Consider the following 16400-nt stretch of genomic DNA (forward strand, 5'->3'; position numbering starts at 1 on the left):
TCTTTTGACTTACCGCCCAAAATCCTTTTTTTATTGCTTTTGGCCTCTCTTGCAAGCCTCAATTCATTATTAGCTTTATCTTTTCTGACACTGCACTTTCTGCAGACTGCATTATATTCTCCTTTTTAGATATTCCCCTTCTTTCCATTTGATAAACATATATTTTGATTTTTTAAGTATCTCTTTAAGTTCTATGTTCATCCAACCTGGTCTTTTAAATGCTTCCCATTCTTCCCTTTTGTTAAGCATTGTGCTTTGAGATTCTCATTCCACAAAATTTCCCATCCTTCTTGGCCATTTCTGTCTTTAAGAAAATTTAGCCATTGGATCCTTCATACCTTCTTTCAGGGTCCATTAAAATCTGCTTTTCTGAAATCTAACCTTTAAGTCTGAGTCCTCACAGGTCTTCCCTTGTTATCCAAAATTCGAGTATAGCATGATCACTGCCTCCTAAGGTCCTAGCCACCTTTCCTTTTTCAACCATTTCCTCCCTGTTGGTAAGAATTTGGTCCAGGATCGCACATGCCCTTGTTTTCTCTTCTACCTTTTTTAAGATAAAGTTGTCAGCAAGAGCCGATAAGAATTTGTTGGATACATTACTTTTTCCGTTGAGAGATTCTCAAGAAATGTCTGGATAGTTAAAATAAACCACCACGATGACGATGGTGAACTTTTATGAAAACTTACTAGAGATAAGCGAGCATACTCGTTAAGGCGATTTACTCGAGAGAGCATCGCCTTTTTCAAGTACCTGCTGGCTCGTCCCTGAAGATTCGGGGGCCACGGGGGTGAGCGGGGGGTTGCGGAGGGGATCGGGAGGGAAAGAGAGAGAGACCTCTCTCACTCTCGACCCCGCTCCCCTCCGCCACCCCGCGCAGCCCCCCGAATCTTCTGGGACGAGCCAGCAGGTACTCAAAAAAGGCGATGCTCTCTTAGCCTTAACGAGTATGCTCGCTCATCTCTAAAACTTATGTATCTGGTATGGAAAGAGTTCATTCATATATTCTGCTTGTCCAGGTGGCCTATAGTAAATGCCTACAATGGCGTGCTTTCTGTTGTTCTCTTCTTGTATTCTTACCCAAACAGTTTCTACAGAACTACCATTCTCTGAAGCTTGAATCTTTGTGGAGATGTATGCTTTACTAACATATAATGAAACATCTCCTCTTTTATTAAGTATGTTTCTTAAAAATTATTTGTTTCCTTTAAGCCTTGTATTCCAATCATGTGTATCATCCCACCAAGCTTATGCCTACAACATATTTCTCTTCCTGTGTTAGGAGCTCCAATTGTCCTTGTTTGTTTCCCATACTCTGTACATTTCTATAGCAACAATTTATTTTGTCATTGGTTTCTCTTACTCCTCTACTCTATTTTTGTCTTTGTTCTGTATTTCCAATTCTAATAGCAAGTTTTTCAATTGTATTAATTAGTTGTGTATTTTTGCCTGGCTTTTTACTTCCTTTCCCTTCCTTTGCCATATTGTTCTACTTTTAAAGACTTGGAAAAGTTTTTTTTTAACTCAGATTTTTTATTTTTATAATTATTAAAAAAAATCTTTATTTTATTTTATTTATTAGTGCCCATAGTGGAATTGAACCAGTGATCATTTGATCACTTATACAGTATAATGCAATACTATGTTTTTGCATTTTACTATATTTTAACAGGCTGTCTATTAAAGATGTGCCACAGGCCACAGACACATCTTTAATAGGCAAAAGACCATGACAGCCCTGGTGACTGTCATACGTCCCAAGGCTGTGATGACACCCTGGCAGCATCTCTGCGATCTTATCGCGGTGGGGCTGTTCCGGACATCTAAGTCCTGATTGGCACATTTAAAAATGCTGCTGTCAGAACTGACAGCAGCATTTAAACAGTTAACAACAGCAAACAGCATTATCTCTGATCACAGCTGTTGCCGGTGGGTGTCAGCTGTTACATTTCTCTTGACTAATCAGCATTTTAAGGCCCTTTTACATGCAAAGACAATCTTTCAAACGACTGAAAGATTGAAAGATTTGGCCATCTATTTGCATAAAGTGTTAATGGCCATTACCACTATCATCTTTATTTGCATGTAAAAGAACCTCTATGAGTTATTTGCAGAGCCCAGCGTGCGTTTTTGCACACTCCCAGCTGTGCAAACAGCTGCCAACACATTCCACTGTTCTCCTCGCGGCAAGTGTAAATGTGCCGTGGGGAGAACATCCCGCAGTCTATTGAAAGATGAGCGAAATGCATCCAAATGGAATGTATTTGTTCAGTCTTTCAGCGTCTGATTGATGTATTTTAAATGAGTTAAAATCCATAATTCAAACGAAAAGTGCACGATGCCCGCATTTACATGTAATGATTAACGCTCCTTTTCGGCCGTTTGGACAAACTTTGAGCGAAACCCTGCGTGTAAAAGACTGCATCATCCTGCAAACATCCTGTTGGAACACAAGTGAGACTCAAGACGTCTTGTGGAATCCACTGACGCCGCAGAATGCAGTGACGTCGCATGGAAGTCGTCCCCTATAGGATATTTAGGATATTCTTGCTTTTCATGATGCTTAGCATCTACTGGTATATCTCCAAATATGAAATCATATTCATCTCCAGTATATAATGCACAATGTCATGTGATAGATGGGTATCCCTTTTTTTTGTAGAGTTCAGCCAGCTTTATAAATCTAAATCCAAAAACATAAAATAAGAACAAAGTACATTTTTGTTAAAAACAGCATGGGGTCATTACATTTTCAACTATGCTATTGTAATTCATTTCTTTAAAATGTTACCTACTATTACTGCAGGGGAAATGCTTACAGTTAATATTGGTAGTCATATTATATTACCGGTCAAATCTCTGCTTATCAGTCCACCCACATTTAGTCAATGTATAGATCATTTATGTAACGTTAACTGACGTTTTCCAGGAGTAAAACTATTGTGGTTCAAAGTGGATGTATGGTTGTTCCTGCATTGTAGATTCAGAACATAATTCCACATGGTAGATTTTAAGTTAAAATTAGAAATGAGCGAGCGTACTCGGTAAGGACAGATACTCGAGCGAGTATTGTCCTTTTCGAGTACCTGCCTGCTCGCCCGCAAAGATTCGGGGGGCGGCGGGGGGGAACGGGGGGAAGAGAGCTCCCTCCTGCTCACTCATGCAACACAGCGCTCAACCCTGCCGGCACCCGAATCTTTGCGGGCGAGCAGGCAGGTACTCGGTAAGGACGATACTCACTCGAGTATCTGTCCTTACCCAGTACGCTCGCTCATCTCTAGTTAAAATGTTTGTTCTGTTAGCACAAGTAGATTTATTGTATAATTCTTCTTTTGATTATAAAATTTCATCAGCACTATAGATTTGTGTGAAAAGAAAAGGTGGCTAGATGTCAGGTGGCATTAACTATGAATTAAATGCTTCTTTTTTTAATGAGCTGTGAGATTGTGACGTGATTGGTCAATTCTGTTCACATGACTGGGCTTACAAATGTGAATCAATTGACAATATTTTTATGAATGAATCCAGAAGAGAGACATGATTGGTTATTTTGGAGCATGTAAACTTACTTTGATATAGAAGTTATAAGGGATATTTTCTGTATGGATGCTTTTTAGATCAATCTCTTCACTTGAAATGTTTTTAATATAGTAGTTACATGTTCCGTAACATTTTAAAAATATTTTTTAAAAAAATAACCTAATTGGATGATACAATTTTTAATGTTAATCTGTGTTACATTCCGTCTATAGAAGATGATGTAATTGTTATACTTTTTCAAAATTACATTTTATTGCTTTATTTATGAGGATTTTATGTTGTGAATAGAAGCAAATTATTGTGATCTCTGGGACATGCCAGAAGCCGGGAGGGCAAAACCTTGGTTTGGCATTTTTGCAACATGTGCTTTTTTCATCCATTTTACATTGCTGTCTTTGAGGGCTCAGTCACATGGGCGCATCCGGGCACCGATGCCCCCGTGTTACTGCACGAAGAAGACGGCAGCACTGCAGGTGCGGACGACTCTCCGCACCGTTGGAAGAAAGAACACATGACCGGCAATGGAGCTGCAGTGCAGCCATCCTTTCCTGCAGTAACACGGGCGCATCGGCGCCCGGATGCGCCCGTGTGACTGAGCCCTGAGAGTACAATAAAGATGTTCTTTGTTAAGTGCATCAGTTTTTCTTTACTATTTTCATTCCTTTTGTCTTCCACAAGATATTTTCAAACATACCAAAACTCTTGTCCTGTGTAAAAGGAGGAGTGGATTCTGTGGTACGATATGGCATGGCGATACTGCCTGTAATGCCAAGTCTGACCACTGCAGAGGGAACAGAGCTATCTGTTTCCAGCAGGAGTATACCGGCCCAGAGACATACTGGTCAGCAGGGGTCCTGGGCAAGCAGATTTGTGCTGCTCTACTATTGATGACCTTCCTGGCATATAGGCCATCAATAGCTTACAACTTGTTAACCTCTTTAAATACTTTAGTTGTTTTGTGGCCTCTTGCTTGTAGAGCATGTGTATGTGCCTTACTTTCTCTATGTCTAGACCTTGTTTCTGACATACCAGTCTTCAAGCAGAAGCCTCCTGGGAAATGAAATAATATAAAAACAGAAATAAAAACTTTTAATGGCAAACAGATATAAAGTGAACACAATAATAATAACACTATTAAGAATACAATGTATGTATATGGGTTATTATTCCCATTTTACACACCAGTGATGAAAATGGAGAAAAAAAATACATATAAATGAATTAGTTCAGCCACTGCAAATCTAATAATTGTGAATGTAGCTCATACTAATTTTTTATAATTCTGCCTCTATAATTTGATTCATGTACTTTAAAGGATACATTTAAATGAGGGTTATGTTGTAAATTCTGTGGCATAATATTGTATTTTGCATATTTCACATGTCAATTAGTCTGTTTTTGTGGACTTCCCGAATACGCTACTGATTGTTGTGTACATCTAGAAAGATTGGCTTCCTAAAGAGTAGTTTTGTAACTGTTCCTTTCTAAATCCTGGTTAGCAGATATACTAAGCTCTGTTACAAAAAGGATTGACCTGATTAGACATTAACAGCATGTCTTTTAATTATTCTTATTGTCTTATGCAACATAGTTTCTTTGCTTTGTACGTGTTCTATCATAAGCAAGGTATTAAATAAATCTAATTTGTATTGTAAAAATGTTACTAAGAGCTGAAAAGCAAAACCTCTGTATTTACTACATGTGAAAAATAATATGGTAATAGACTGAGCTACCTCAGCAGTCCTCTGTTGGCACTGGTTCATGCCATGCCCATGGCACAAATGGCTGGGTGCTTGCTTATTCCCTTACTATTCTTTGTTGGAGGGAGAGGCAGCACGACACTCTGACTTGATTTCTGATTTGTTTGTGTTGGAGTAATCCTTTAATTTAGGTAATACTCAAAGGGTATCGAAGCCTTATCAATCAGGTATGCCAAATTTGATGATGCATGGGAGAAGAATACAGTGTGAAGCAGACAGGTGGCATTTAAAAAATTGCTTCCTCCTCTGAAGATCTTTATTAAGTAAAAAGGATATATAGAAAAACACACTGTAGCAGGAGCTGATCATGAGCAGACACCGCCCGGCTGTCATCCAATCATCGTATGACAGATGGGTTGGGTTTTCTCAACTCAGCAATAATCATCAAATTATTGTAAAAGTTACAGTTGACGTGGCAATTACATTATCTCAAATTTACTTGTGAACATATAACATTGCTAAATGCTAATGTTAGCAGTTACATTATCTCAAGCTTGCTGTAAACATATATAATTACTAAATGCTGAACTTGCTAATTATCCTATCTAAGACTCACACAGAGACCACATCTGGAATATTGTGTTCAGTACTGGAGATCTAATCTACAGAAAGACATTGATAAAATACTGAGTCCAAAGACGGGCTGAAAAAGTGATGGAAGGTCTCAAGAACAAAACTTATCAGGAAAGACTTAAAGAACTTTAAAGGGGTTTTCCTGGGAAATACTATTGATGAAATATCATCAGGATAGGTCATCAATAGTTGATTAGCCTGGGTCCGTCGCTTGGGACCCCAACTGATCAGCTGAGCGGGTGCATGCTTTTGGAACCGCAAATACACGGAGGTCGAAGCAGAAGCCTCCACGCCGACCTCCATATAGTGACCGATGCTTATTACTGCAGGCACTGCTCCCATTGATTTCAATGAGAGCTGTGCCTGCAGTTACAAGGGAGGCTTCCACTCTGACCTCTGTGTATTTTCGGCGCTGCCAGCTCCATCAGATTAACGGACCCTGGCTGATCAACTATTGATCACCTATCGTGATAATAGGTCATCAATAGTATTTCCCTGGAAAACCCCTTCAACCTGTATAGCATGGATAAAACATGGGAGTGTGCACTTGAAACCTTTGAATATGTTAAAGATATAAATAAGGCTCAGGACAGAAATGTTTTCATTAGGAAGCTAAACACTAGAAAAGGTGGCGCAACCTGAGATTAGTTGGGGGAAAATCGAAACCCGTGTCAGAAAATATTTTTACAGAAAGCGTAGTAGATTCTTGGGACAAACTTGCAGCAGGTGTGGTTGAAAAATCAACACATTTAAGCATGTCTGCGATAAGCACAAATCTATCCTGAGAGTGATATGAAAAAAAAAATAATATAAAGGTAGACTTGATGTACCATTTGAACTTTTTCTGCCATCAATTTTTCTATGTTTCTATGCCCATGGTACCGGTTTGTCCCCACTTGTCAACTGCTTTCCATTCTCCTCTTAGAGAGATGCTAACAAATGGCTATTTACCTGTCCTCTGTTTCATGAACCCTGATTGTCGATGTACAGTATTATATAATTTGCTGCATAATATATATATATATATATATATATATATATATATATATATATTCATATATATATTCATATATATATATATATATATATTCACTATAGCTGTCAATGCAGAAGGACTGAGCAGCCAACTTCTCCCAGGAAAATCAGCAGTTTGCTTGGGATCTTAGTACACATGTTTAGTAGCTGATTGTTGTTGTGACTCATATTATATTCATATATTTGATCAGGCAATCACTGCATATACATATATAATTTGTACACACATTGGGTCCAGTGGAATTTGGACAGTGTTGGACAGTTACATAATGATAGCCTGATAGGACGTGTTTCAGTTCGATATGGACCTTGGTGACTAAGGAGAAGACTTTCTATCCCAAGCAGTCCTTTTTCTCATTTTGAAATTATTTTGTTTGGATTGCCCACCATGGTCTGGGTGGTGAAACTGCTCTCAGTGAGGAAGTCTATGCGGATAGGAAGCAGACCAGTGTTGGAGTGTGGTAGTGAGCATATATTTTTTCTTTCATACTTCATCTATGATTTAACTTCTGTAAACCGCAGCAATCGATTTAACCCCCCCTTCCCATCAATATATGGTTGAAGTGTAGACTGTCGGTTTTAATTCAAGGAGTTTAACAAGATATTTAAGATATTGCATTACTAAACCTCAGCAGAAAGTATAACTCAGTAGAAAGTATAACACTTCAGAATTCATCCTGCTGCAGCGTCCGTGGAGCGGGCCCACAGCCAAGGAGATAGCAGGGGAGATAAAGACCATGTCAGGGGCTCTACCATCTCCTCCTGGGGGTAGCTCGGGACCCGACTAAGTTACTGCTAAGGGAAGTTACAAGGAAAGTACCTGGAGGTTTCCTTAAATCAAAATGTCACACGCGATGCCACCGTTCCATCCTCTATAGGGAATCTTGACGATAGAACAAAGTAGTCCACGCACAGGGAAAACGTTCTGGACAAAATCGGGAACAGTCGATAGTGTCCATTTACTGTAACCTTAGCAAAGTCCAATTCACAACAGCAGCTTAGCACAAATACAACAAGATAAGGTGGTTCAACAGGAAGAATTCTTAGGGGAATTCCGGACAATCCACAGTCCAAGTTATCTGAGTCATCTCTGACAGATGAAGTTGTATGCTTTGGATCGTGAGTAGAGATGAGCGAACCTACTCATTTTGAGTAATTACTCGATCGAGCACCGCGATTTTCGAGTACTTCAGTACTCGGGTGAAAAGATTCGGGGGGCGCCGGGGGGGCGGGGGGAGGCGTGGCGGAGCGGGGGTAGCAGCGGGGAACAGGGGGGAGCCCTCTCTCTCTCCCTCTCCCCCCCACTCCCCACTGCAACCCCCCACTCACCCACAGCGCCCCCCGAATCTTTTTGCCCGAGTACGGAAGTACTCAAAAATCGCGGTACTCGGGCGAAAAAGGGGCGTGGCCGAGTACGCTCGCTCATCTCTAATCGTGAGCCCTTCCTTTTCTTCTTAATACTCTTCTCTTCTCGTCAATCTAGTACAAGTTCCTCTTGGATTCATCTGTTCAAAGAATCTTGTTCAAGAGCTGGGTGGCTTCTTTTACATATTTTTCTGCAGAGTTTTATTTGACGTTTCTGTTCTTAAATGTTACTGGTGGTGTTCATCTGGAGATAAACCCGTTGTAGTTACAATAGTGAAGGTGTCTGATTGTGGACTTTGCCAATGATACATGCACCTTCTTGAGGATGTTCCTGACTTGGTTAGATAGTGTAAAGGGGTTTTTCTTTTCAAAGAAAAGAATTCTACAATCATTCACTTTTGTTGTTCTCCATTTTTTTCTAAACCTTTTATATTTTTATTTTTGCTGTAATTTTATACCTTAAGGTAATCACTAGTGTCTTACATTTTCTACTAATTTAATTTATTTTACATCTTGCTGCTGATTCATTTTAATCATGTTTTTAAATTATTGCACTGTGACCATTTTATTCCTTTTGGTTAACAAATTACCATTATTTATTATTTGTTCATTTACTTTATCTCATCATTTGCTATTGCTTATTGAATTTATCTCATTCCCTTTATTTAATTTACTATCAATTTGTGTTTTTGATTTGATTAAACTCATATATATCTTCAAGCATAAGTTGACATGTCTAATATATCACTTTGTTAATACACATATAGTTAATTGACTTTATCTGAACCAGGCAAACCCTGTTTAAACTGCACTATGAGTGATGATCATCATTGCTCATCTTTTGGGCTGCTAAAAGATGAGCGATGACGATCATCGCTCATAGTGCAGTTTAAACAGCCTCTGTTCCATAGCAAATGGCGCCTGTGTTATGTGAATCGAGAGAGGCGGGGGCCGTATGTGAATCGAGAGGGGCCAACAGCCGTATGCATGTCTAGAAACCATGGGGTGAATGCCTCAATCCCGCCTTTGCTGTGGAGCAGCACACTGCCCTCATTACTGCTGTGGTGGTCAGAAAGAGAGGGGGAGCATCACATATGACAGTCAGTCACCCCTAGTAGTGGTATGAGGCACAATGACAGCTAAAGGATATGTTCAGGACATCCTGCAGCCACATGTGTTGTCCTCTCATGGCGGCCTCCAAGAGGCATTTTCCAGCAGGATAATGCTCAGTCAGGTGTCACAAGAGTGCCTTCACAACATTGCCACACTTCTGTGGCCTGCCCAGTTACGAGATTGATTGCCAATAGAACATTTATGGGACCATCTGGGACACCAACTTTGGCAGCCTATGGGTTTGCATAACCTAGAGCAGTGGTGGCGAACCTATGGCATGCGTGCCAGAGGTGGCACGCAGGGCCCTTCCTACTGGCATGCACCGCCATCGGCTGCTCACCACTTGTGAATACCGGCAGGGGCCGCGGCTCCCCTGCCGGCATTCACTCAGCTGCGCTGCTAGCAGGTCAATTGTTAATCCGGGTATGCACACAGCTCAGAACGATTAGGGGTTGATCCAGGGATCAGTCTGATTGCCATTAGGGAGTCAGGAAGGAATTTTCCCCTGAATGGGATAATTGGCTCCTGCCTCTTGGGATTTTTTGCCTTCCTCTGAATCAACAACATATGAGGATAAACAGGCTGAACTAGATGAACATTGTCTTCATTCAGCCTTACATACTATGTTACTATGAAGTCAGTGTGCAGCCGGGATCTTCCTCCTCCCCTTCCCCGACATCTCCTCTTAGGTTCCGCAAGAGCAGGGGAGGAGGTGTGCGGCAGCACACTGACGTGACAGTGTGCACCAGGGTCAGCACCAGCAGCAACGCCATGCAGAGGAGGAGTGGAGCTTCCACGAGGAGGAGGGGGTAGGTATGTGGGTCTCGGGGGCATGGTGGGGGGTGTCACTATAATACTAGGGGCCGCTGTGGGGTGTCACTTTTACACTGGGAGCCGCTGTGGGGTGTCACTATTACTACTGGGAGCCACTGTGGAGTGTCAATAATACTACTGGGGGCCACTGTGGGGTGTCACTAATATTCTGGGGGCCGCTGTAGAGTCCCACTATTACTCTGGGTAACAAAAAAAGAGACCAGCAGCACTCACTACCACCTATGCGGGGGGGTATTAATTTCAGATGATGTATCCTGCACGCCCAAGCTGGGATTGGATCCACGTTCCACAGATACGTAAATTCTTATAATGAAACCAGGCAGCAGGAATTTGGTGCAAAAAGATTTTAATCTGTCCATAGGCATATCAGATGACAAACCGCATCATCACAAAAAAGCGACGTTTCGACCAAATACAAGTAGGTCTTTGTCAAGCTGTTCATTATAAGAATTTACTATTACTCTGGGGACTGCTGTGGGGTGTCACTATTACTACTGGGGGGCCACTGTGGGATGTCGCTATTATACTGGGGGCCGCTGTGGGACGTCGCTATTATACTGGGGGCCGGTGTGGGATGTTGCTATCATACTGGGGGCCACTGTGGGGTGTCACTATCATACCGGGGGCCGCTGTGGGATGTCCCTATTATCCTTGGGGCCGCTGTGGGATGTCGCTATCATACTGGGGGCTGCTGTGGGATGCCACTATTATACTGGGGGCTGCTGTGGGATGTCGCTATTATACAGGGGGCCGCTGTGGAGTATCACTATTATTGCTGGGGCCGCTTGGGGGGGGGAGGCGTCACTATTATCGCTGTGGCCGCTGGGGGGGTGGGGTGGTCACTATTATCGCTGGGGCCGCTGGGGGGGTCACTATTACCACTTGGGTATGTTTACATGTGGCAGAAATGGGCAGGGCTGTTTCAAAAGAGACAGGGTGCAGATTTTGACTGCTTTTTGGATGCGGAAATGCTGCAGAATTTTCCACAGAAATTTCCGCTGAGGACATTCTGGAGTATTTCTGCATCCAAAAAGCAGTCAAAATCTGCATGCTGACTATTTTGAAGCGGCCCTGTCCTTTTTAGAACAGTGGAGGGAAAATCATATGTTGTGATAAGCACCGCCCCCTGACATGTTGGCACTTTGTGATGAATATGTGGGTTTTGGATCACAGTTAGGGCACTTGGTCTCTAAAAGGTTCGTCATCACTGTCCTAAAGGCTCAGTTACAGAAAATGTTGACCGATATGCCGTAGGATACAGTATGGAACCTTTATGCCTCCATCCATGCCCGCCTGTATCACATCTTGCATCCAAGTTAGAGCCGGCCTAGCAGGGTACTAGAACCTACCTTCAAGTGTTCAGTTTTCCGGATTAAATGATCCTTTTGCTCTTATATTGTAATCCCTTCCTTATATCAATGTTACAATCACCCTTATAAAGTTTATTTGATTTCTGACAACTCATTCTAGGTGCTTGATTTTTTTATCTTTCAAATACCCGTGGATGAGCAAAATAAGGAAATAATAATATATGTGATTCAGCAAGTGTTCTTCAGGCAGAATTGTTATGTAAGTGGCTCCATTTATAGACCTTCATTATGATTTTGTGATTTTGTCACCTTCCAAATTGTAATAGGTCTATAAAGTAAAAGAGAAATGTGTCCTTTGTGCCCAATTTCATTGCAGAGAAAACCAACTCTAATAAGTTCAGTGAATGTGTTTGTACAGCTTGCGAATAACAAACTATAAACTCCTTATTCTGTAATTACTAAGGCCTAAACTCTAAGGACCAATGCGCACTGCTAATTAAATACAACCAGGGAAATGTACTCAAGTCTCTTAACACAAAGCTCTGTATATTTGGAAGAATTTGAATACATGTTACAATTAAATACACCAAGTACATTATGGATATATACTCCTTTACTTGCTCTCACACTCGTTTATGAAGATGAACAGAAAGCAAGGATTGACCAACTGTTGATCCGATGCAGCTCTTCACCTTTTATTTGGTGTTTTTTATATGTTGTGATAGATCCTGATAATTTGTATCATTTTTGGGTAAAAGCATTGGTGGCGTGACGTAAGGCTTCAGTTCGTATATGAAAATGTTGACAGGAAGTGATTTTGCTTGTTGTGGAAACACTATAGGTTATCATTATACTTGCATGCACCTTGTGACACTGATCTCGTGTTTGTTGTAGTCAGAAGAACGAAACTTCTCTTACCAATCTGCAATGTTTTCAAACTCAAAATAACCTAAAGATGCCTAATTATTGCAATATGTTCTTATAGCCCTTGTCCTTTCTGTCCTGACCCTCAAATCTTGTTGGTAGAAGCTTGGCAAACACTATACTCGCATAATTGGATTATTGCACTTCATGTATAGTGTATAGACTGTTGTCTTCCATGTTGAAGATATAAAGTAACCCCTGTGTGATGAATATTAGCATTTGATGATATATCCAGCGCCACTGCTTGGAGATCACTTGTTTTTAATCTATTACTTGTGTCTTTTTGCACTGAAAATAAGTACCTTTAACATTGCTGATTTTTTTTGCTTCAGGGCAAGTTGTCTTGTATACTAGTAGTAACTATGCAAAGTAGTAACTGACTCTATAGTGCAAGCTATTGGAGGTAACTACCCTATAAATCAATGCTTGTCTGTTTAACAAGGCATGCACCTTAGGAAATAAGCAAAAGCAGAATCTCCTCTACAAGGAAAAAAGACACATCTGCAAATAGCTATTTCAGGGTCTTTTCTCCTTACAGGTACAAAGCAGGGGACTGGTTGGTTGGGTGTGAAGCCTTTAACGTAGGTCTTGGGGAAGAGGGGGGTTCCTTGTGGAGAATATAAGCATATATTTGTAAAATGTGATGGTTCTCAATGAGAGAAACCAAGTAATCTTATAGATATGATACCTTTTAATGACTAGCAAAAATACATGATGTTGCAGCAAGCTTTTGGGTCTTCTATCTATCCTTCATCAGGCTAGAATGGAACTGGTTTGGATGAGGGGCATATATAATATGCAAATGCAGAGAGCACACCCCTCTTGATTGAAATACAAATGTTCACACACAGAAATGTGTAACTGTTGCACTCAAAACTTAAAACAGCAGACAAACTGAGTTGAGACATAAATACTTAGTCAGTCCACTAAGCACAGGAATCTGACAGTTTTATGATGTGTCTTATCTCTCCTTCAACATGCACATAGAAGGAGATGCAGCACCACCTATTGGATGGCAACATTATTAAAATTTCAGTTTAGTTATATTTGTAAGTTTACACCACTGTGCTTGCTTCTGACCTTGGCAAGTTTGTAGTCAACCACTTGTAAACCTGTTGAGTTCAATTGGATATAGAAATTCGATACTAAGCAGAATAGGATAATTGTGCTGTATTTTTTTCCATTGCACCCATTTAAAGGTATACTGAATGTAGAAAAAAGCCCACAAAAATGGAAATGTCTCAGCAATACTTCCATAATCACCTCTCATTTGATCTTAGCAATCAAATGTTTCACAAATATATAAAGAATTCACAATCTTGTCTCTTGCTATAAGTCAACCGGCTGCAGAAGGAAAGTAATTGAAGAACAATTTAGTTAAATACAGTAGACAAGATAGAAAAATCTATTCTGTAAACATCCATAAATGAAGCTTACAAGATTTTAATTGTTGATTTAAGAAAGACAAATTTAATTAAAAAGAATATAATATATAATTTGTTCTGATAACTGACTTTAACTCCGAGACAAATGATCTACAGCTGTGCAATGTATAACATTAAACACCCACCCACACAGAGTTCCTCGAAGCTGCTACTACAGTCTGAAAATCAAGTGGGAAAATAATCAGTTGATTGCAGGTGAAGATGTGGAAAGAATTCAATAAAGCAATGAGAAATATGGATACAAAGAGGGAGAAAAGCCAATGTTCAATAGTTAATAAATGTGCCTAAAATAGGGAGGTTTATAAAAACTTGTACAAAGGCAAAGTAGAACAGTTGTTTCTAAAAACTGAGAGTAGGAATGTGATTGGTTGGTTGTTATGGGCATCTCCTCAACATTCTCTTTGCTGCAATTCTTATAACCTCCTCTCATACTGTGTATTTCAGTTTTCTTTTTCCAGATTAATATCAATGAGGCAATGTATTCATTAAAGCATTCCAACATGATGTTCTAAAGATAACTAGCAAGTGATATGTGAACAAATTGTTCCCTCTAGCTATAAATGTTGGACACTCAGCTTTCTCTCATATCACTCATAGAGGTTGCTTCTCACTTGAACTAAATGCCCACCCTACTGTGTTTTCTAAACATGGCCAAAAATCTGTGAAGATACATTTTCTTTAATATATTTAGAACTACATTTTTTTTTGTGATGCAGCAGTTGAAATTTCCTGTATGGCCATAGAGATAGATGATCTTGTCTGCCTACTGCCACCTGTAAGAGAAGCTTATTGCACACTGTTCCTACATTAAACGTAACAAGAAAACTGTAGAGAGTAAGCATAAACAGCTGGTGGCTGAAGGCAATCACAATTTCGGCATTTAACTCTATGGGAGGAGATATAGGCTAATGTTTCATGTGCCAGTCTAAAACTAAAATACCTCGGAGTAAATTGTACGAAATTAATAGTTAAAGGGATTGTGCAAGTAATATCTTTGTAAAAGCCCATTCCCCATGCAGTAAAATAACTCACCAGCATATGCTTACCTCTTCCCACTTCCCACTGAGTCCCTCAGCCACTGCTCTTGGTTTTCCCCTTATGTTTACAGGCTGCCCTAGCCTATTTAAAAGATGTCACAGGCTACTTCAGCCAATGACAGGGCTCAGCAGTTGATTGCTGAGCTCTGTCATTGGCTGCAGCACCTGTGACGCTCCGTAAACAGACGGTAGTGCAGTATGTAAACAAACTTCGAAGCAGAGAAGCAAGCAGTGGCATGGAACACAGCAGTGATGGGTAGAGGTGAGTATAGGCTGTTTAGTTATTTTATTGCATGGGGAATGGCTATTAAAAAAATCTACTTGGATGACCGTTTTAGTAATAGAGGGGCGTACATCTTAATAAATTTGGCTAATTTTTGCCTGCAAGAAATTGTGAAAAAAATTGAAATCTACACCAGCTATCATGAGGCATAGATTTGCTCTATAATTTACACCTTAATTTTGTGGAATAAATGATAGTAAATCGATTTATTTGTGCCCCGCCGCTCTGTCTGCTTATATTGTCCTTTTTCAAAACTTGTGAGATGCAAAAAATGCCATAAAAGTCACTAATTATTGTGTAAACATGATTTGTGCCATGATGTGCACCTTTTTTTACACCAGAAAACTGCTGCAAAGTCTTTAGCACTCGTAAGTCGTCCCCTGTGTCTATGCAGAAAATAGGCTATAAAGATATGTTGATTCTAAAAATGAAATGGTGTTAAAGAACATCTGTCAGTCTCTGCAGTTCCAAAAGCAGTAGCTCGGCAGGGATGCTGGCATAGGCGACAGGCTACACATACTGTACCTGCTTCTTATCTCAGAATGCCTCAGTAGCTCCGAAATCAGCCTTTGAAATTGCCAAACATTCTATGTAAATGATGCTAGAGGCGTCCTATTGGGATCCATTTAGAGGCGTAACTTAAAGCTTCCGGGCCCTGATGCAAAACTTGTAATAGGGCCCCCAACTATAATGCTTTACTCATAGTACAGGGTTCCCTATATGGAGAAGAGAGGCCTTATGGGCCCCCTAAGGCTACTGGGCCTGGGTGCAACTGCATCCCCTACATCCTCTATAGTTACGCCCCTGGATCCATTGCTAAATAGTAATCTTGGGCTTTCACCATTAAGCAATTGTCAACCCCTCCCCCTGGTTTTGATTGGCCACTAGGGACATAGTTGAGGCATTAATAAAGATCCAGGGGGAGTGTTTGACAATCGCTTATTGCAGAAAGCCCAGGATTTTTATCCAGCAATGGACCACATTGGACCACTCTGGCGCAATTTAGAGGCCCTTTACGCCTCTACAGGAGCGTTATTTTACTGCTATGTTAGTAGCGCCAAAAATTGTGACCATCAAAACCAATGGTTTCCTATGGATTCCTTTAGACAAATGATTTTTTGGCATGCCAAAAAATTGGACCACAAAATATAGGACATAACCATGTTATTTCAAAGATAGGTCT

General features: G+C 40.5%; 1 protein-coding gene across 1 annotated transcript in view; it reads left to right on the top strand.

Moving 5' to 3' along the window:
* MARCHF1 (membrane associated ring-CH-type finger 1) overlaps positions 1 to 16400 on the top strand; it is a 265460-nt gene that overhangs the window by 4054 nt on the left and 245006 nt on the right. The window lies entirely within an intron of this gene.

The sequence above is a fragment of the Eleutherodactylus coqui genome, chromosome 7 (genome assembly GCF_035609145.1).
Source record: "Eleutherodactylus coqui strain aEleCoq1 chromosome 7, aEleCoq1.hap1, whole genome shotgun sequence".
Lineage (NCBI taxonomy): Eukaryota > Metazoa > Chordata > Amphibia > Anura > Eleutherodactylidae > Eleutherodactylus > Eleutherodactylus coqui.